General features: G+C 45.8%; 1 protein-coding gene and 1 long non-coding RNA gene across 2 annotated transcripts in view; one reads left to right on the top strand and one right to left on the bottom strand.

The window, feature by feature from the left end:
- Positions 1–2697: 2697 nt before the first annotated feature.
- Positions 2698–20130, bottom strand: part of LOC133238510 (uncharacterized) — a 24974-nt gene continuing 7541 nt past the window's right edge. The window contains exon 3 of the long non-coding RNA XR_009733546.1: positions 2698–19329. This is a non-coding gene — a long non-coding RNA (uncharacterized LOC133238510). The remainder of the gene's footprint in view (positions 19330–20130) is intronic.
- Positions 10125–20130, top strand: part of ZNF629 (zinc finger protein 629) — a 25216-nt gene continuing 15210 nt past the window's right edge. The window contains exon 1 of the mRNA XM_061401699.1: positions 10125–10253. The gene's annotated coding sequence lies outside the window, so the exon portion shown is untranslated. The remainder of the gene's footprint in view (positions 10254–20130) is intronic.

Raw genomic sequence — 20130 nt, 5'->3', positions numbered from 1 at the left:
CTATTTGAGAATCAGTCGCATACATCTGTTCCTTTACCCTGTTGTTGTTGTTTAGTCACTAAGTCTCGTCCGACTCTTTTGTGACCCCATGGACTGTACCCCACCAGGCTTCTCTGTCCATGGGATTTCCCAGGCAAGAATACTGGAGTGGGTTGCTATTTCCTTCTCCAGGGGATCTTCCCAACCCAGGGATGGAACCCAAGTTTCCTGCATTGCAGGTGGATTCTTTACCTCTGAGCCACCAGGAAAGCCCTCCTTTACCGTTAAATACTTAGTGTTTCCTGCCTCCATGCAGTCAAGTTATCCATTTCACTAAATTTCACATCGATGCAATATGGTATCTCATTTACCATCCACTTTGTTGATTGTCTCAATAATGTCCTTGATGTAGTATTTTCCCCTGTAGTCCAGAATCCAGGTTAGAAACGATGTATTGTATTAAACTGTCATTTCTCTTTAGTCTCCTTTAATCTGGAATAGTAGCCTTGGTCTTTTTTTATCTTTAAAAATTCTTTTTTAATTAATTAATTTTTAATTGAAGGATAATTGCTTTACAATATTGTGTGTGTTTCTGCCATACAACAACATGAAGCAGCCATAGGTATACATATGTCCCCGCCCTCTTGACCCTCCCTCCCACCTCCAAGCCTTGTCTTTTATGACATTGACATGGTGGAAAAATGCAGTCTTCCCCTTTAATAGAATGTTCCTCATTTGAGCATTGTCTACTGTTTCTCCATGGTTACACATGGGTTAAGAATTCCTGGCTGGAAGACTGCATAAATGTTATTGTTTCCTTCTCAGTGTGACAACAAGAGGCATACAATGTCTGTCTGCTCCTCCTTAGTGATTTTAATGTTGTCCTATTTCTCCAATCTCTAGTTTAAAAAATTTCCCTTGTAACTGAGAAGCCGTCAGGGAGATACTTGACTACCATATTGTTGTTTTAGTTGCTAAGTGGTGTCCAACTCTTGTGACCCCATAGACCAGGCTCCTCTGTCCATGGGATTTCCCAGGCAAGAATACTGGAATGGGTTGCCATTCTCCAGGGGATCTTCCTGACCCAGGGATCAGACTCATGTCTCCTTCACTGGCAGGCAGATTCCTTACCACTGAGCCACTTGGGAAGCCTACATGACTACCATGCTGATGTCCTATTTCCTAGATTATTAAATAGATGAGATTGACTATCTCTTTCTGATTCTTACCTGAATCAGATCAATCTTTATCACGATGGTTACAAAATGGTAACGTCAACTCCAGGACTCCTTCCACTTGATATTCCTCTGCCTACTTATTTAATATTATCAGTAAGGACTTTAAGATTTCTCTTATTTTCCAATAATCTTATAGTTATGAGCCTTATCTTGGTGCTCAGATTGCCCCAGATTTGGCCAGTGGGAGCCCTTTAAAACTAGAAGCCTGGTTGTTATCCCCACTTCACTGGAGTAGCATGCTTCTGTTTACACAGATGACCACCTTTGAGTGTGGACTGTGTGTTGTAGGGGCTCAGACGTAGGGAGACCCTGTGGGGAAGCTCCTGTGATCCAGGAGGGAGATATGGCTTAGACTGGGGCAGTGACATACCGGATGGATGAAAAGAATAGATGGATGTTTGAGAAACTTCGGTGGTATAATCCACAGGACTTAGTGGGGTGGGGGTGGGGTGAATGTGTGAGCCATCAGAGAAAGAGGAGTCAGGAGTGACCGAAGCAGCTGAGTGGATGGTGGAGTTTACTGATGCTGGGAAGACAAGCTGCGTAAGGGGATCAGGTGGGAAGGGTGTTTTAGACAGTCCAGCTTGAGATGTGTTTGACATCTAAGTGAGGATGTCAGTAGACAATGGCTTATACTGTTCTGGAACTGACACGAGCAGTCCAGACCAGAAGAAAATCTGGCACTGCTACAGATGGATGATTTCTGAATCCACAGTCCTGGATAAAATGCTGTGAGAGGAAAACATGGAGGAGAGAGAGGGACCGGAGCAGGGAATCCTGAGGGAGTTTGCTGTTTGGGGGCCTGGAGGGATGTATGGCCGAAGATGGCAGTGGACGGCTCCGTGGGGTCAGATCCCATGGAGGCTGGAATGTCAGGCCATATCCTGAAGGTTCCTGGGAAGCATTGAAGGGTTCCAAGTAGGGGATTGAGTGACAAGGGAACGATCCGAATTTTAGGAAGATTATTCCGAGAGACATGTAGGGGTGAGTTGGAGGGTCGTGACTGTAGCTAACGCTGTGGTTCTTTCTAAAGTAAATCGGCTTCTCTTTTGTCCCTGGAGCTCACTCAGATGGAGACCTGTGCCTGAAGGCCCTCTCCTTGTCCATCTGGGCACAAACAAGATGATCTAAACATCTGCCCAGCTGCTCTGAGCAACCCCCGGGTAACGTGACGGCAAACTCCCATCTCCTCGCCTCGTTTTGGCTGGAGAGTTTTTCTTGCTGGGGGGTGAGGGTAGGGGTGAACCTTTTGAGCCAGGCGCAGCATAAAATGTGCAGGAGATGGTCTCCGAGGTTTGTGGGAGTCTGCTTTGAGTTTAGTATGGTCTCTGTCACCTAGGCAAGCTGCCCATTTAAACCGGTGTGTTGTCCCCTCCCCACCCCCACACATGCAGGGGAAGGTGGGTTGCGCCAGGAAGAACATCTTAGTGCATCCTCTTCTTACCAGGGGTGGTGCTGTGTGGAGGACCTGCAGTTCTGCTTAGATGGTGTCGGCTGCCCATTTGGATGGAGACACAGACAGCCAAAGGCGGACATTTCAAGAGACCAGAGGGAGGGGCAGGTGCCCTGGAAGCCCAGAAAAGGCAAGATTGTTTCTGGTTGGAGAAGTCAGGAAAGGTCCGCCTGGGGAAGACGGTGTTTGAATTGGGCCTTGAGGATAGAGGATTATGCAGTGAAAAAGAGGAAATAAGAAAAAAAAAAATCAAAGTCCCACATCCTCATGTTTTATTGACATTGTCAGTACAGTCATTATTGGTTGCCTAAACATCTCAGCAGGCAGATCCTCCTTTGTTAGTCCTCTGACCATGGGAATGATTCATTCTAGGCCTCATGACAGTCTTGGGGCCTGTGACGGGGCAGCGCGGGGAGCAGAAGCAGCTTGGGACCAAATGCAACTCGGGAATCCGTGCTTGAGCCCCCCTGCTCACGCGTCCATTCAGCCAAGGACCCACGACATCCCAGGCCCTGAGGATATGACGATGAGGAGGACATGCTCCTGTTCCGAAGGTCTCACATCTGCTAGAAAGGGGGTCTCAGGTGGAGAGACTTTATTGTAGGGCACATGTAGATGTCACCAGAGAGGCACAACGCTAGGAGCTGCGGTGCTGACACAGACAAGGGGCTGAAGGGAGCTGAGGCCTTGGGAGTGGACGAGCATGTCAGGCGGAGCGAGAAGGGGGATGTTCAAGGGCACAAGTCAGAGGACCAAGTTCATGTGGAGCACCAAGGCGCTTCCCTGTCCACAGGCCAGAAGGTACATCTCTCCTCCTCTTAGGCTTCTGGGCGTTCTTTTTTTTCTGTTTTCTATTTTAAATATTTCCCATTTGGGGAGTAGGGGAGTATTTCATACTCTTTTCAGAGATCTCAACTTGCATGCTTAGTTCATTCGTTTTTTTCTCTTTTTTTGACACTAAAAGCATTGAATGCTATTAATTTTGCCTCTGCAGGTAGATTTGACTGTATCCTTTTATTATGATTATCATTATCCCCAAATAGTTTGCTTTTTATCCTTGATTTACTTCTTGTCCTAAGGGTAATTTGAGATGTTATTTATGGTTTTCAGTTTCTGAGTGGTGTGTTTTATATTACTGTTAGTTGTACTGCATTTTGATCTGAGACTGACTTCTAGAATTTCTATTTTTCAAAATTTACCAAAATATTCTCTGTAGTTTAATATTTATTGCAGTTTGTCACTGTCCATGAAACTTGAAATGAAGGTACACTATTTGTTTTCAAGGTCAAAATTTCATATGTTCCTATCTTTTTATGTCCTTATTTATTTTTTGATTATTTGTTCAGAAAATGTGTTAGAATATTTCCAATAAAATTGTTTTTCTTGTTCTTGTATTACTAAATATTTTATTGAATGGATCTTTGTTTTTATTTAACACAGAAGAAATTAAGCCCCTTCACTGTGAAATACACCTTTTATTTTTTATTTAACTTTTTATCGAAGTATAGTTGATTTACTATGTTGTATAACTATACCTTTTAAAAAGTATTTGTTTATTTTTGGCTGTTCTGAGTCTCTGTTGCTGCACTCAGGCTTTCTCTGGTTGCAGTGAGCAGGGGCCACTCTCGAGTTGTGGTGTGCTGGCTTCTCATCTTGGCAGCTTCTCTTGTTGTGGAACAGAGGCTCTAGGGCTCACGGGCTTCAGTAGCTGCAGTGTATGGGCTTAGTTGCTCCTCTGCATGGGGGATCAGGGATGGAACCCATGTCCTCTGCCTTGGCAGGCAGATTCTTAACCACGTGACCACCAGGGCAGTCTGAAACCATGGCTTTCAGAGAGTGACATTAAGCGCTCACATGCTGGAGTCCAGACAACCTGGATTCACACCCCAACCAACATCTCTCAGCTTAGATTCCAAACCCGCAAAATGGAGCTAATAATGGTATCTTCAAGTTCAGGTTTTTTAAGCAAAAGCTGCCTGTTCTCTTTGGTTGGCCCTTCAGTAAACCTTTAAAGAAAAAAAAAAAAAGGTATTTCCCTTGTTCCTTGTATAGTTGTTGGCTTAAATGAGTTGATGAATAGAAAGTATTTCGAATGCTGCTTAGAAAAAGGTAAGTGCTCAACAAAGCCAGAATGCAGTGTTATAATCACTGTTATGTTGCCTGGCTGACCATTCCTGGCATTAGAGGCCTTTCTTGTGGAGAAAAGGTCTCTAAGAACCTCTTTCTTTTTCTCTGTCCAGTAAACATTTGGTAAACAGGATGCTTCTTCATGCAGAACTTTAGAAGGCATTGTGGGGAATTCCTTGGTGGCCCAGTGGTTAGGGCTCCTATCCCTTGATGGCCAAATTCCAACCTGAGGGAAGGAAATAGTTGTTCCACAAGACAAGCTCTTTACCAGAGAGTAGATACCCATCCCTCCTTCTGTCTTATGAGCCTCAGTCTTTCCTTTCTGGACTGACTGGTAGCCACCAGGGGAAAGCCACTCTTTCCCCTGCCCTTCACCATAATCAAGACTTGGTGGAGTAGCTTGCCTTGGTGGTTTAGAGTGAAAAGATTTCCCAAGTGATCCTCATATGACCTCATCGTTCATTAGAGAATCACTGGGGTGAGAGGAAGCTTTTTTTCCCCATAGGACATTCTTTAAATATATATATTTTATTGAATATAGTTGACTTACAATGTTTCAGGTGCACAGCAAGGTGATTTAGTTATACAAATACACATATATTATTTTTAAAATCATTTTCCATCATAAGTTATGAGAGGAAGCTTTTTTGACCCTTGACTGAGTTAAGGAACTCTGTTATGTGCTTTGGTCACACCTGTTCCTCTGACTGAAAAACCCCATCTGTAAATACTGATTTTTTCCAAGACCCCAAGTCTGTTCCACCCCAGGCTTTTTCTATGTAAACTGATGGCAAGTCCTCCTTCAGTCATTCAATCCAAAATCCTTAGAGTGATTCTTAATTCCTGTCTTTATCTCATATTCCATTTCTAGTCTTTTGGGAAATCATTTGGGCTCTACCTTCAAAATACATCCAGAATCTGACCACTAGTCACCTCTTGTGCCACCACTACCCTGATCCAGACCAAACTGTCATCATCTCCTTCACACGAACATGCATTATTGCAGTTACCTTCTAGCAGATCTCCTTCCATTCTTGCCCCTTCAATTGGTTACCAATACTGAAGCCAAAATTGTTTTGTTTTTTTGGCCTCTCGGCTTAAGGGATCTTAGGAATCTTATTTTCCCAATCAGGTATTGAACACTTGCCCTCAGCAGTGAAATCTCAGGACCCTAACCACTGGACCACCAGGGAATTCCCCAGAAGGGTTATTTTTAAATATAAGCCATGTGATGGTACTCTTCTGCTAGAAACCCTGCAGTGGCTCCCTATTTCAAAACAAAAGCCAAGCACACAAGACCCTGTAAGATCTGCACTCCCTTGCCCCTCAATCTTTTCCCCCCACTCTCCTGCCCCCTCTTAACTTGCTCTACTTTTCCCCCACATTGCCTTGTGGTTATCTTCGTTAGAATACAAGCTCCAAGAAGGCAGGAAACTGGTTTGTTCATTTAGACCAGTGTCTGGCACCCGGCAGGTGCTCAATAAATGTTTAATTTAAACATTAAATCCCTATATTCCTCCCAATACTACCAAGAAGTATAACTAACAATACGGGGTGACTGTTCTCCAACTACCTTCTCCTACACCTAAGAGAGAAGCTACCTCGAACTGGAAACACCGAATTTTCAGTTATCCAAAGCTCATTCTCTGCTAGCTCAAAAGTGTATGTCCCTAGCTCACCTTTTCCAAATTGGGCGAGATCCCGGAGCCTCAGCCCCAGGGTCATGCCAGAGAGTGTACTTGACTCTTCCAATCAGCCAATCAAAATCGCCGTCCTTTTTCTTCTTTTGGCCCTTAAAGGACTTCGTTTTCCGATTGGTTGTTCCAAGAGGGGCGGGGCGAAGCGAAAACGGCAGGTGGGCGCCAAGCTATGGCGGTTGCCTAGGTCACCACTCCGCATTCCAGCTGTTGAAAGGAAAATGGGCGGGGTGGGGAGCGGGACCTCCCGCCTCTACCTACGGTGGGGCCTGGGATTGGCTCGCAGCTGTCGGGCCACGCCCCCAACCCAACTGTGCTGCACCCCAAGCTGGGGTTACGCGGGGACCTAGAAGACGCCTGCCTGGGAAGGGGACCTCAAAGACCAGGACACCTAATCCTCCCCAGGAGTAATCGCCCGGGCCTGACGCAGGGAGAGGTGCCTCTGTTGGCAGAACCACTACGATTACATTCATTCATGCTACAGTGCAAGCCCGGAGGTCTGGATCCAGTTCTGGTAAATTTCGAGAAAACTGGCCGGGGCTGCACCTCTTCTAAACTGCTGTTAAAAGAGGGAGTGGACTCTAGGTGATCAACGAGCCTGCCTCGATTGATAGGCCCTATTCTTCATGGAAGTCCCTGGGCTTCGATTTCCTCTAATGTAAACGAATAGGCATTGGGAAGCTACAGAACTGGGCCCCGCTCTAGCATTATATCCTATTTCTAGGCCTGTTTCCATCTACTGAAGTGAAGGGATTAAACTAGATGTTCTCTAAGGTCCCTTCTAGTGTTCCTTACTAGCTGTGAAACAGCCCAAGTAGCACGTGTAAAGTTCTTCATAAAGGTTTGACCTAGTATATAAATTTTAAGCAAGTTACATGGCTATCTTCTCATCCTCCTTACATTCTGTACCTAGAAATTCCAGGAATGGAGGAAAAGTCTGTGATGGCACCTAAAAAGAAAATAGGGACTGTCAACAGATACCGAAAAGGTTGATTGCCTGCCACTCAGGAGATGATGCTGGAGAAAAGGGTGAAATAATCTTTAACCCCTTCATTTTACAGAAGAGAGAACTTGAAAGTAGCTGAGTCAGGCTGCTAATAGGAGGAACCATGTTTCCTGACTTGACTCCATGATTGGTCTCTTTACATGTTACAGTATTGGCAAAGGGAAGGCATAACTGCAAAAACAGGTAAAGAAATTGCTCACAGAAATAAAAGCAGACAATTTGTAGCATTCCTCACTTTCATTTACTTAGATTTTCTCTCTTCCCAACATTTGAGGTGGCTTTAAAAAAAAGAGGAAATAGAGCAATAAAAAATAAAACAGGGCTTCTCTGGTGGCTCAATGGTAGAGTCTGGTTGCCAATGCAGGAGACACAGGTTCAATCCCTGATCCTGAATGATCCCACATGCCGTGGAGCAACTAACTCCGTGTGTCACAACTACTGAGCCTGTGCTGTGGGGTCCAGTAACCCAACTGTTGAGCCCACGTGCTACAACTACTGAAGGCCGTGGACCCTAGAGCCTTTGCTCTTCAACAAGAGAAGTCACTATAATGAGAAGCCCTTGCACCAAACAACAAAAAGTAGCCCCCACTCACTGCAACTAGAGAAAATCCAGCACAGCAATGAAGATTCAGCACAAAAATAAATAAATAAAATTAAAAAAAATAAAACAGATGCAAGTTATTTCTCTCTTCTGCTTTCCTGTCACCTTTGTCTCCCCAAAAGAGCTTCTCAACTTCTAATGTTCCAAACCCACCTTTATAAGACTCTTCAGTGGTCACCCACCCACCTTCCAATTTAAAAAAAGGTGGAAAAAAAAGCCAACTAAAACCAAAACCAAAGTGGGCCATTTACACAAAATGTCCAGACAATGTAAATCTACAGAGACAGAAAGTACATTAGTGAGTGCTTAGAGTGGAGGGGGTCGGGGTGTGAGGGGTTGGGAGTGAAAGGGCAGGGCGAGAGATTTAGCGGGGACTCAAGAAGTGACTCCTAATAGATATGAAGTTGATTTGAGGAGTGATGAAAATATTCTAAACCTAAGGTGATGGTTGCTCAACTTTGTTTTGGACTAAAAATCACACAATGGTCCACTTTCAGTAAGTGAAATATACAGTATGTGAATTCTATCTCAATTCAGCTATCAGAAGAGACATACCAAGAAAAAAACCAAAACAAAGCAACATGTGCCTTTGCTTCTTCTCTAGGTTCTGTGTGTTTAATCCTCTCACTCTGAGGGGATCTGGGCCACTGTCCCAGGCCATCTGCCCTGCAGATGTTTCCTGAATCTCCAAGTGTATCACTTCCAGGGTTGCCCGCCTCCTGCCCCCACCTCCCCTTCACACTCTGCGTGGCTCCCTATCACGGAAGGAAGCAGGCTAGTTCCCCTGACCGCTTGCTCACCCACTGCCTCTACCACCTCATTTCATGGCCACTGTAGAGGGAGTTAGCCAGACAAGGGAAGGACAGACAAGGCAGAATAGAGGTGAATCTTGGAGGAGATTGAAGTGAGAAATGATCTACAGCAAAATCAGAAAGAACAAGGGAAGTTTAAGAAGGAAAAGAATCAACTTTGGGACTTCCCTGGTGATCCACTGGCTAAGACTCCACACTCCCAACGCAGGGGCCCGGGGTTCAATCCCTAGTCAGGGAATTAGGTCCCACATGCCACAACTAAGACCCAGCACAGTCAAATAAATATTAAAAAAAAAAAAAATCAACTTCACCCCTCCTGAAAGTTGTTTTTTCTCCCCTCCTGGAATGCTTGAAGAATTAGCAAATAGCACCCGAGTCCATTTCCTCAGTCTAGATTGTCTTCTTTCTGGAGTTTTTGGAGGGAGCAGAAGGCAGGCAGTTTCACACACCTGCTTCCTGTCCGTTTTTTACATAAAAGCTCATCTTCTCAGAGAAATACCCCTGGCCTCTCTCTACAAAACAGCAACATGTTCCGTGATGAGGACACTTCCTAGTTTCCCTTACCCACTTTGTTATTTTATTTCTTTATGTCTTCCTTAGACTTTAACTTCTGTGAGGGCAGGTTTTATTTTAATTAAATTTTTTTCTTTGGTTGCCCTGTGCAGCATGTGGGATCCTAGTTCCCCGACCAGGAATGGAACCCATGCCCCCTGCAGTGAAGTGTGGAGTCCTAACCACTAGGGATGTGGTTAGAGACCTAGTGGTGGTCCCTAATCACTAGGGACTCCTAGGGATGTCCCTGGTGTTCTTTCACATCTGTTTAAGTCCCTGGGTTCCTCAATTAAAAACTCAGTTAAAACACACATAAAATAAAATTTACCATTTTAACTATACTGAAGTGTAAAGTTCTGTGGTATTAAATAAAGCCGCAGCAGCAGTTTGGAAGGAGCACAGTGCTAAGCTCAGAAGCCCTGGAATCAGCCCACATGGACTTAGCTCCTGGCTCAGCCTGTTACTGGGTGGCTTCAGGTGAGTTAAACAGGCATTAGAACCTCTGCCATCTCTCTGTAAAGAGGAGATACAATATTGATGCCATGACCCTAGTGGGGCTGGAAGGCCATGGGTGTGAAGCGAGAGGCAGGGCTTGACTCATGGGGAGCTACGGTACATGTGAACCATTGTTGTCAATTCTAGAGCTTGGAATTCAGAATCAGAATCAGGTTGGGTTTCACTCACAAGGTCACATGGATACAGCTCGGTTAGAGATGTAACTTCAGCTGAATTTCGAGCGAAGCCTCCTGGCCAGGGGTCTGTGACACGCTCCTGGCTGTCAGGACTGAGTAAGCCTCTGTTCTCTCTTCTCTGGGGCTGCCTCTCCATTCTTCTGCAGCACTAGGACATGGGGAGCAGGGGGTGCTGCTTCCAGCCTTGGGACTGGGCTGAAATTTGATACTTATTGTCTGGGGCATCTCCTTATGGCTCTTATTTCCTTAGCCATAACCACGTGTCTGCTGTGTGCCAGGAACAGTAATGGTTGCTAGGGCAGTGAAGATAGATCCCATTTGGACCCCATGCTCAAAGACCTTACAGTTCAACCAAAGGAATAGGACATGTATGACTGGGCCATCTACTAGCTGATAATTACTTACTGGGGCTTCCCTGATGGCTCAGGAGGTAAAGAATCCACCTGCAATGCAGGCGACACTGGAGACTCAGGTTTGATCTCTGGGTTGGGAAGATCCTCTGGAGGAAGAAGTGGCTGCTACTGCTAAGTCACTTCAGTCGTGTCCAACTCTGTGCGACCCCATAGACGGCAGCCCACCAGGCTCCCCCGTCCCTGAGATTCTCCAGGGAAGAACACTAGAGTGGGTTGCCATTTCCTTTTCCAAGGCATGAAAGTGAAAATTGAAAGTGAAGTCGCTCAGTCCTGTCTGACTCTCTGTGACCCCATGGACTGCGACCCACTCCAGTATTCTTGCCTGGAGAATCCCACGGACGGAGGAGCCTGGCGGGCTACAGCCTATGGGGTCACAGAGAGTCGGACACGACTAAACACAAGCATAGTCATTTACTGACCGCCTAGCATGTGTGAGATGTTGATTCAGGAGCAGCCACAGAAGTCTAGAGGGGAGCAGAAACGGTGGTGGCTTAGTCATGCTCATTTAACCCAGTGCCCAGCCTCTAGAAATACTGATGAGATGGATGCAGGTAGTTCGATGTTTGGTTGTTGGGGAAGGTTTCATGGAATAGGACTAGCTGTGGACACTGCTAAACAATCTACTCACTGGAGAAGACACTGCAAAGATATGGTTCATCTGAGAGGCTGTGAGGCAAAATAGCTGGATATGAGTGTTTCTGTAGGGCAAGTGGAAAATTCAAATGGAATGGAGTCCAAGAAAGAAAAGGAAAAGTGTGAAGGAGCCTGGGCGCATACTTCCTGTTGTCTTTATTTTTTTTTGGCTGCACCATGTGGCATGTAGGACCATAGTTCCCTCACCAGGGACTGAACCCATGCCCCTTGTATTGGAGCAGGGAGTCTTAACCACCAGACCACCAGGGAAGTAAGTCCCTCTCTGTGTTCTTTGCACACAGGTCCCTCTGGGTTTACTTTCGACTTGAGTCCTTTTGAGAGACCCGGGCTTCCCTGGTAGCTCAGCTGGTAAAGAATCTGGCTGCAATGCTGGAGACCTGGGTTTGATCCCTGGGTTGGAAAGATACCCTGGAGAAGGGAACAGCTACCTACTCCAGTATTCTTGCCTGGAGAATTCCATGGACAGAGAAGCCTGGCAGACTACAGTCCATGGGGGTCGCAAAGAATCAGTGGCTTTAGGTGCTATACAGTGGAAGTGACAAACAGATTCGAGGGATTAGATCTGATAGACAGAAAGCCTGGTGAACTATGGATGGAGGTCTGGAGGTCCGTGACATTGTACCTGGGGTGGTGATCAAGACCATCCCCAAGAAAAAGAAATGCAAAAAGCCAAAATCGTTGTCTGAGGAGGCCTTACAAAGAGCTGAGTAAAGAAGAGAAGCTAAAGGCAAAGGAGAAAAGGAAAGATATACCCATTTGAATGCAGAGCTCCAAAGAATAGCATGGAGAGATAAGCCTTCCTCAGTGATCAATGCAAAGAAATAGAGGAAAACAATAGAATGGGAAAGATGAGAGATCTCTTCAAGAAAATTAGAGATACCAAAAGAACATTTCATGCAAAGATGGGCACAAAAAAGGACAGAAATGGTATGGACCTAAGAGAAGCAGAAGATACTAAGAAGAGGTGGCAAGAATACACAGAAGAACTGTGCAAAAAAGATATTCATGACCCAGATAACCACAATGGTGATCACTCACCTAGAGACAGACATCCTGGAATGTGAAGTCAAGTGAGCCTTAGGAAGCATCACTATGAACAAAGCTAGTGGAGGTGATGGAATTCCAATTGAGCTATTTCAAATCCTAAAAGATGATGCTGTGAAAGTGCTGCACTCAATATGCCAGTAAATTTGGAAAACTCAGCAGTAGCCACAGGACTGGAAAAGGTCAGTTTTCATTCCAATCCCAAAGAATGGCAAAGCCAAAAAATGTTCAAACTACCACACCATTGCACTCATTTCACATGCTACCAAAATAATGCTCAAAATTCTCCAAGCCAGGCTTCAATAGTATGTGAACTGTGAACTTCCAGACATTCAAGCTGGATTTAGAAAAGGCAGAGGAACCAGAGATCAAATTGACAACATCCCTTGGATCATAAAAAAAAGCAAGACAGTTCCAGAAAAATGTCTATTTCTGCTTTATTGACTATGCCAAAGCCTTTGACTGTGTGTATCACAGCAAACTGGAAAATTCTTAAAAGAGATGGGAATACCAGACTACCTTACCTGCCTCCTGAGAAATCTGTATGCAGGTCAAGAAGTATCAGTTAGAACTGGACATGGAACAACAGACTGGTTCTAAATCGGGAAAGGAGTACATCAAGGCTGTATATTGTCACCCTGCTTATTTAACTTCTATGCAGAGTACATCATGTGAGATGCTGGACTGGATGAAACACAAGCTGGAATCAAGATTGCCAGGAGAAATATCAATAACCTTAGATATGCAGATGACACCAACTTTATGGCAGAAAGTGAAGAACTAAAGAGCCTCTTGATGAAAGTGAAAGAGGAGAGTGAAAAAGTTGGCTTGAAACTCAACATTCAGAAAACTAAGATCATGGTATCCGGTCCCATCACTTCATGGGAAATAGATGGGGAAACAATGGAAACAGTTTATTTTCTGGGCTCCAAAATCACTGCAGATGGTGACTGCAGCCATGAAATTAAAAGACGCTTGCTCCTTGGAAGAAAAATTATGACCAACCTAGACAGCATATTAAAAAGCAGAGACATTACTTTGCCAACAAAGGTCCATCTAGTCAAAGCTATCGTTTTTCCAGTAGTCATGTATGGGTGTGAGAGTTGGACTATAAAGAAAGCTAAGTGCCGAATAATTGATGCTTTTGAATTGTGGTGTTGGAGAAGACTCTTGAGAGTCCCTTGGACTGCAAGGAGATCCAACCAGTCTATCCTAAAGGAAATCGGTCCTGAATAGTCATTGGAAGGACAGATGCTGAAGCTGAAACTCCAATACTTTGGCCATCTGATGTGAAGAACTGACTCCTTGGAAAAGATCCTGATGCTGGGAAAGATTAAAGGTGGGAGGAGAAGGAGACAACAGAGGATGAGATGGTCAGATGGCCTCAGGGACTCCATAGACATGAGTCTGAGCGAGCTCCGGGAGTTGGTGATGGACAGGGAGGTATGGTATGCTGCAGTCCATGGGGTTGCGGAGTCAGACAGAACTGAGCGACTGAACTGAACTGACAGAGTTCCAGGAGCCAAAAACCTGCATCTCCATTCTAGGAAAAACATCAATGCAAGCACAACAGCTGATCCTCTGGCCAAGACAGAGAGGGCTCAGAGTGGATGGGACTACACAGGGAGCAGAGCCCTACCTAAAACGGGGCAGGCACCACTCGGTTCAAACCAGATGCTGGAGGCAAGAACCTGGGCCAGCTGTTTCCAGCTCTACTGATGGATCATAAGCTGGACATCTGTGTGTGTGTGCTTAATGAAGTCTCCCAATGTTAAAGTAAATATCAATTCGAATTTTGAAAAGAAAACTCTGCTACTTAGGGTTCTACTTAGGGAACCAAGAGAAATCAAGTTAGACATGGGCTGAAGCCAAGTTTCAACTGGCCTTGAATGCCATGCTTACAGAGATCTGATTTGAGTCCATAGACAGCTTTAGTTTAATAGATTAAAAAATAAAAGATTACAAGTTGGTAAGAAGATGAAGGAAGCAGAGTGGTGTGGCAAGAGAAAAGATAACTGGGCTTCCAACTTGACTTAGAATGACACAGCCATCTCTCAAATAGAAAGGACAACGGGGCTGGTTTCAGACCTGCTTGGTTCAGAGAAGGTAGCCGGATGCTAACCCATCGCCCCAGCTGACCGGGTCCTGAGCCCGCGGGCCTGGAAGCGCGACGCGCGTTCCTGCCTCCGCTCCTGACCCTGAGAGTCTGGGACAAGCCCGTTTATAAACTGACTTTATAAAACAGTCGCCTACAAGATGGGGCCGATACCACAGGCTTCTCGGGGCAGCTGTAGAGTTAAGGAGGAGGGGGACGGGCCAGCACTAGGGAGCGGGGAGGAAGGAGCGAGCGCTTTCTTACCCGGGGCTCTGGAAGGTTCGAGGTCTCGGGGAGGGGCCGGCGGGGGACCGGGAGGCTGGCGCTTCCAGGAAAAACGGCCCCCCGCCCCGCGCCTCCCCGTGACAGCCTGCGACCGGGGAGATCAGAAGCCTCCAGGGGCGGCCAAGTTCGCCGGCGTCTCCCCCCACACGCCGGGGGGACCTCTGTTCTGGAAGGGCAGGCCTTCGCCACCCCAATTCAGAGTCCCCCCTTTCTAGATCCCGGGGGTCAGGGATGCCTTTCGGGGAGCCCTACCCCTCTGCCCGCCCAGGGCTCATCCGCCCCACCGTGGGGCTCCGGGCGAGGCGGGGCAGAGAGCCGCAACCGGTAGCCAGCGCACCGGATTCCCGATTCCCAAACCCTCGCACTGCCGGAAGCAAAGTTTCCTCCCGCCCCCAACGCGGCCTCTCTAGGAGCCTGGGGTGCAGGCGTCTCAGTGGGAATAACCCCTTCGACCCCGGCAGAAAGCTGCAACTGAAGGAATTAGTTCCCTTGGCTCCCTGAGAAGGGCCAAGTTGCCTAGTGTTCACTCTGGAGGACGTTTTGATGATTCTGGTGCCCAGATCAGGGGGAGGAGCAGAGCCCAACTGCCTGGGTTTCTAAACCAGCTCGGCTGTTACTCCTCTTCTCTGAGCCTTGGCTTTCTTTGCAAACATAACCGAGCTAGCTCAAAGCCTTTCTGTATGGATTCAATGAATTAATATATGCAAGCCCTTAAGTGCGCTTGACACATAATAAGTGCTCAATAAATGCTAGTGTTTGTTTGTTTGTACTGCTACGTTTTGTTGTGGCGGTAGTGGTTTTGGTAGCATGGCTTGTGGAATCTTAGTTCTCCGACCCAGTATTGAACTGGCGCGGAGTTCTAACCTCTGGACCGCCAGCCAATTCCTTACTGCTTCCTTTTTTAAAATGGCTGTTGGTAGAAGGTCAGTTTTGCAACAGGAACATCAGGAACACCATAGAGAGGCTAGTTAAGGGGCTGCTGTTGATTGTGGACCTTCTTGCTAGGATCCTTGTAGACCTGATCTCAGTGGCTGTGGGACACTTTTGTGAAGGGAGTATTCTTCCCATTTTATGGGTAACTGAGTGTATGTAGGTCAGAGTCTGATTTGAACTGAAAGCCCTCAAAGCCCCAGGTCATGTGCCTCTTCTCCTCACACTGCATCTCTGAGTTTTCAAACTTTTTCTGGAAATTCCAAGCTAAAAGCATGGAAACCATCAAAACTAAAACCATGTGTGTGATGTCACAAACATGAATGTCTAGAGAGTCCAGGGCTGAGGAGGCTGTGCAAAAGCACCTAATTTCTCCCCAGGATGGACACCATCTTCACCTGAAGAAAAGGCTCTTGTGACCTTAAAAAGAAGCAAGTTAAAAAAAGCAGCAGCAGCAAGCTGCAGACATCCAAAGAGAGAAAGGCATTGAGTATACATTTTAAGGATAAATTAAAACCATGTTTTTACTTTCAAAAACTATTACCATCCAGCCCAACCTTTCACACACCCTGTGGAAACCTCAGGGGCCAGTCTGATTGGCCATTTCTTCCTGCTCAGGGTCCCTCTGGGAAGTTTTCACTGGGCTGTAGCGCTTAGTCCGACTAAAGGTCCTCGGAGAGTGTGGAAGCCTGGAGGAAGTGGGCAGCTGTCCTTTCATTCCCTAGGGAAGTAGCAACTAGACAGACGTGCAGGAGAGCAGCCCAGGAGAGGGTGGGTCAGGAAGCTGTGAGTGAAAGGGGTGAGGGGCGATGGGAGATGAAGATCCAGAGTTGGCAGGCACCATCTTTCTCACCCTCTCTTACCATGTCCTTAGGCACACTGCTCCCTCTGCCTGGCTGAAGGTTTGAGAGGGCTGGACATTAGCATCCATCTTGTCATTTCTGTGAGAACATGCTGGGCTTTCCCAGGATCACTCTACGAGTCAGTGATTTAGTCAGGACTGTTCAGTCAGAACAGGATATGAATTCTCACTCCATGTACCCGGGCAGGAAGAGGAGTGTGAGGCCACACTGGTTCAAAGGGCACACACACTTTCTCCAGTGAGGAAACCAAACAGGATGCTTGCTAAGTCACTTCACAAGGTCCGATTCTTTGTGACTCTGTGGACTTCAGCCCACCAGGCTCCTCTGTCCATGGAATTCTCCAGGCAAGAATACTGGAGTGGGTTGCCGTTTGCTTCTCCAGGGGATCTTCCCCACCCAGGGATTGAACCCAGGTCTCTTGCATTGTGGGTGGATTCTTTACCACTGAGCCACCAGGGAAGCCCCGTTATATGTTTAGGCCATAATTTATTTAATCAGTTCCCCTGTTGGTGGACATGTAGGTTTTTGTTTTTTTGTTTAGTTGTTTTTACTTGGCTTCATTGGGTCTTAGTTGTGGCACGTGGGATCTTTTGTTGTGGCGCTCAGGCTCTCTAGTTGTGGCTCATTGGCTTTGTTGCTCTGCAGCATGTGGGATCTTAGTTCCCTGACCGGGGATCGAACCTGAGTGCCCTGCATTGCAAGGTGGATTCTTAACCACTGGATCAGCAGGGAAGTCCTGGACATGTAGATTATACACAGTCTCTTGCTATAGAAACAACATTTCAATGCATAGGATTATGCCTACATTTTTGCATGCCACATGTGTCACCAAGCCTGTACGATCTAGAAATGGAACCGGTGGGTCAAAGGCTGTGGGTGTTTTGAATTTTGATCAGTTTAGCCAATTTTCCCTTCCTTCTAGGAGGCACTGAGATGGATCTTCTTACTTGTTGAGATTTTCTTGTTTGAGATGGCTTCTCCACAAATCATATAATCAAACTATTTATATTTGAAGATTTCTTAGTGTTTCACGGTTGTTTTTATTTGCATTATGAAATTTGTTTTATAACCAACAGTGGCAAGAGAAAATGGAAACGTGACATTGGAGGTGTGAGATTTTAAGAAAGCATTGTGCTTCTTTGAACTAAGTCACATCTTCTGATCCCACTTGAACAAGGAAAATAATTTGCCAGTGAGCTCTAAGCCACCTGATTCCTTGGAGAAGGATGTACAAAAGATAGACAAATGAAATAACAATTTTCAAAATAGGGAAAAGATGTTAATAATACAAACCAAAGGCCAGCAGTCTTGATGTTTAACTCAGCTGGAATTCTCAATCAGACCATCCAGTGGATGACTTGTGAGTATAATGGCATGGTGTAGGGGAGAGGAAAGACATTGAATCCCATCAGGCTGCAATAATCACAGCTCTTACCTAACCAGGTGACCTTGGGCAGCTACTTCATATATTTCTGAACTTCTACCTCTTCAGCATAAAATAGGGGCAACCATAGCCACCTGCCAGAACAATGGCAAAAACTAAAATAACTCATGGAAATGTGTGCCAACTCTTGGGAGTTCCCTGGCAGTCCAGTGGTTAGGACTTGGAGCTTGCACTGCTGCCGTGGGTTCAGTCCCTGGTCAGGGAGATAGGATCCTGCAAGTCATGCAGTGTGGCCAAAAAAAAAAAAAAAAGCATGTTAATATGGAAGGAAAGAGGTTAAACCTGAGCCCTAGACATCTGAGAAAGAGGAAGAAGGCTGGACAGATAAGCTGGAGATTGAGTAGCTGGAAGCCAAAACAACTTGATTGCCCCTGTAAAAGGCAGTCTTTTTCCAAATCTAGTGATCAGATCTCAAGTGTGAAAAATCAGACAAACAAACCTGCAAGGGACTTCCCTGATGGTGCAGTGATTAAGAATCTGCCTTGCAATGCAGGGGACGAAGTTGCGATCCCTGGCTGGGGAACTAGGTTCCACATGTCACGGGACAACTAAGTCTGTGCACCATAGCTACTACAACAAAATCCAGTTTGCAGCAACTAAGACCCGACGCACCCAAATAAATAACTACTTTAAAAAAAAAAAACCTCCAAAAACTGGTTTTGTTTCAAGCCATCTTCTTATCAGCTAGGTATTTCTTTTTTTTTTCTTTTGGCCAAGCTGCATGGCATGCAGGATCCCAATTTCCCCTCCAGGGATTGAACCCGAGCCCCCCTGCAGTGGAAGCGCAGAGTCTTAACCACTGGACTGCCAGGGAAGCCCTGTATGCTAGGTATTTCTTAGGGCCACCATTTCATTTTTTGTGTATGGCCCCTGGAACTGACAAGGAAGAGATATTACTGTGCATTTATCTACCAACCCCAAAGAGCCAAAAGGCACATGTTGTAGCTAATCCCCATATTGAGATTGTTTATGACTGGGATGTGTAATCTGTAACAGTGTCTTTAAAACTGGTTGAATTTACAGTAGCCACGCTGCATATCCTGCCCCACTGGGACTTTGCTTGCCATCTGTCTCTGTGTTGGACTCGATCAGAATTAGGGGATGGGTTGAGGATATGACCCTTGGCATCATAAAATGTCATCTTGATGAGAGCTCACAGGAGAACTTTCTCCCAAACCTTATATGCATTTTTTAATTAACTTATTTCTTTTTGATGCACTGGGTCTTCATTGCTGAATGCAGGCTTTCTCTCTAGTTGCGGCAAGCAGGGGCTACTCATTGCTGTGCTGCGGCGGCCTCTCTTGCTGTGAAGCACAAGCTTTAGGTACGCTGGCTTTAGTCGTTGCGGCACGCAGGCTCAGTAGTCGCAGCTCGCAGGCTCTATAGCACAGGCTCCATAGTTGTGGCCCATGGACTTAGTTGCCCCGTGGCGTGTGGAATCTTCCTGGAGGAGAGATCAAACCTTTGTCCCCTGCCCTGACAGGTGGACTCCTATCCACTGTGCCACCAGGGAAGTCCTCATATGAATTTTGTAACCAATATTTGCTGGCGCCTCTAGAAAGCTCAGCAAATCTATAACCGACTTTTAAAACACATTTTTATTGGAGTAGAGTTGATGTACTAAAACCCACTTTGAGCAATTGTACAAACAAAGCTTTATACGTATGTATTGTACACCAAGCCTGGATTCATGTTATCATTTCTCCACTTATTTTCCCTCTGCCATTTTATTTTTTGTCTTGATCATGATACTCTGCTTCCACAGCTACAATTGGTAATGATGGCCAGCATTTTAATGGCTGGGAGGCTTACTAGATGCCAGGCACCTGTTGTAATGCTTCAAGTCCTTTTTTGAAACCAAGCAAGGTACAAATAAAGAAACAGACACAACTGCCAGATCCCTTATCTCCCTTATGGTTTGTTGGGATCCACACAGTCAAAGGCTTTAGCGTAGTCAATGAAGCAGAAGTAGATGTTTTCCTAGAATTCCCTTGATTTCTCTATGATCCAGCATATGTTGGCAATTTGATCTCTGGTTTTTCTGTCTCTTAGAAACCTAACTTGTACATCTGAAAGTTCTCGGTTCATGTACTGCCAAAGTCTAGCTTGAAGGATTTTGTGTATAACCTTGCTAGCATGTGAAATGAGTGCAACTGTATGGTAGTCTGAACATTTTTTGGCATTGCCCTTCTTTGGAATTGGAATGAAAACTGACCTTTTCCCAGCCTGTGGCCACTGCAGTTTT

This window comes from Bos javanicus, chromosome 25, assembly GCF_032452875.1.
Source record: "Bos javanicus breed banteng chromosome 25, ARS-OSU_banteng_1.0, whole genome shotgun sequence".
In the NCBI taxonomy this organism is placed as follows: domain Eukaryota; kingdom Metazoa; phylum Chordata; class Mammalia; order Artiodactyla; family Bovidae; genus Bos; species Bos javanicus.
The sequence above is the reverse complement of the archived record's forward strand: the minus strand, read 5'-3'. Positions and strand labels throughout refer to the sequence as shown.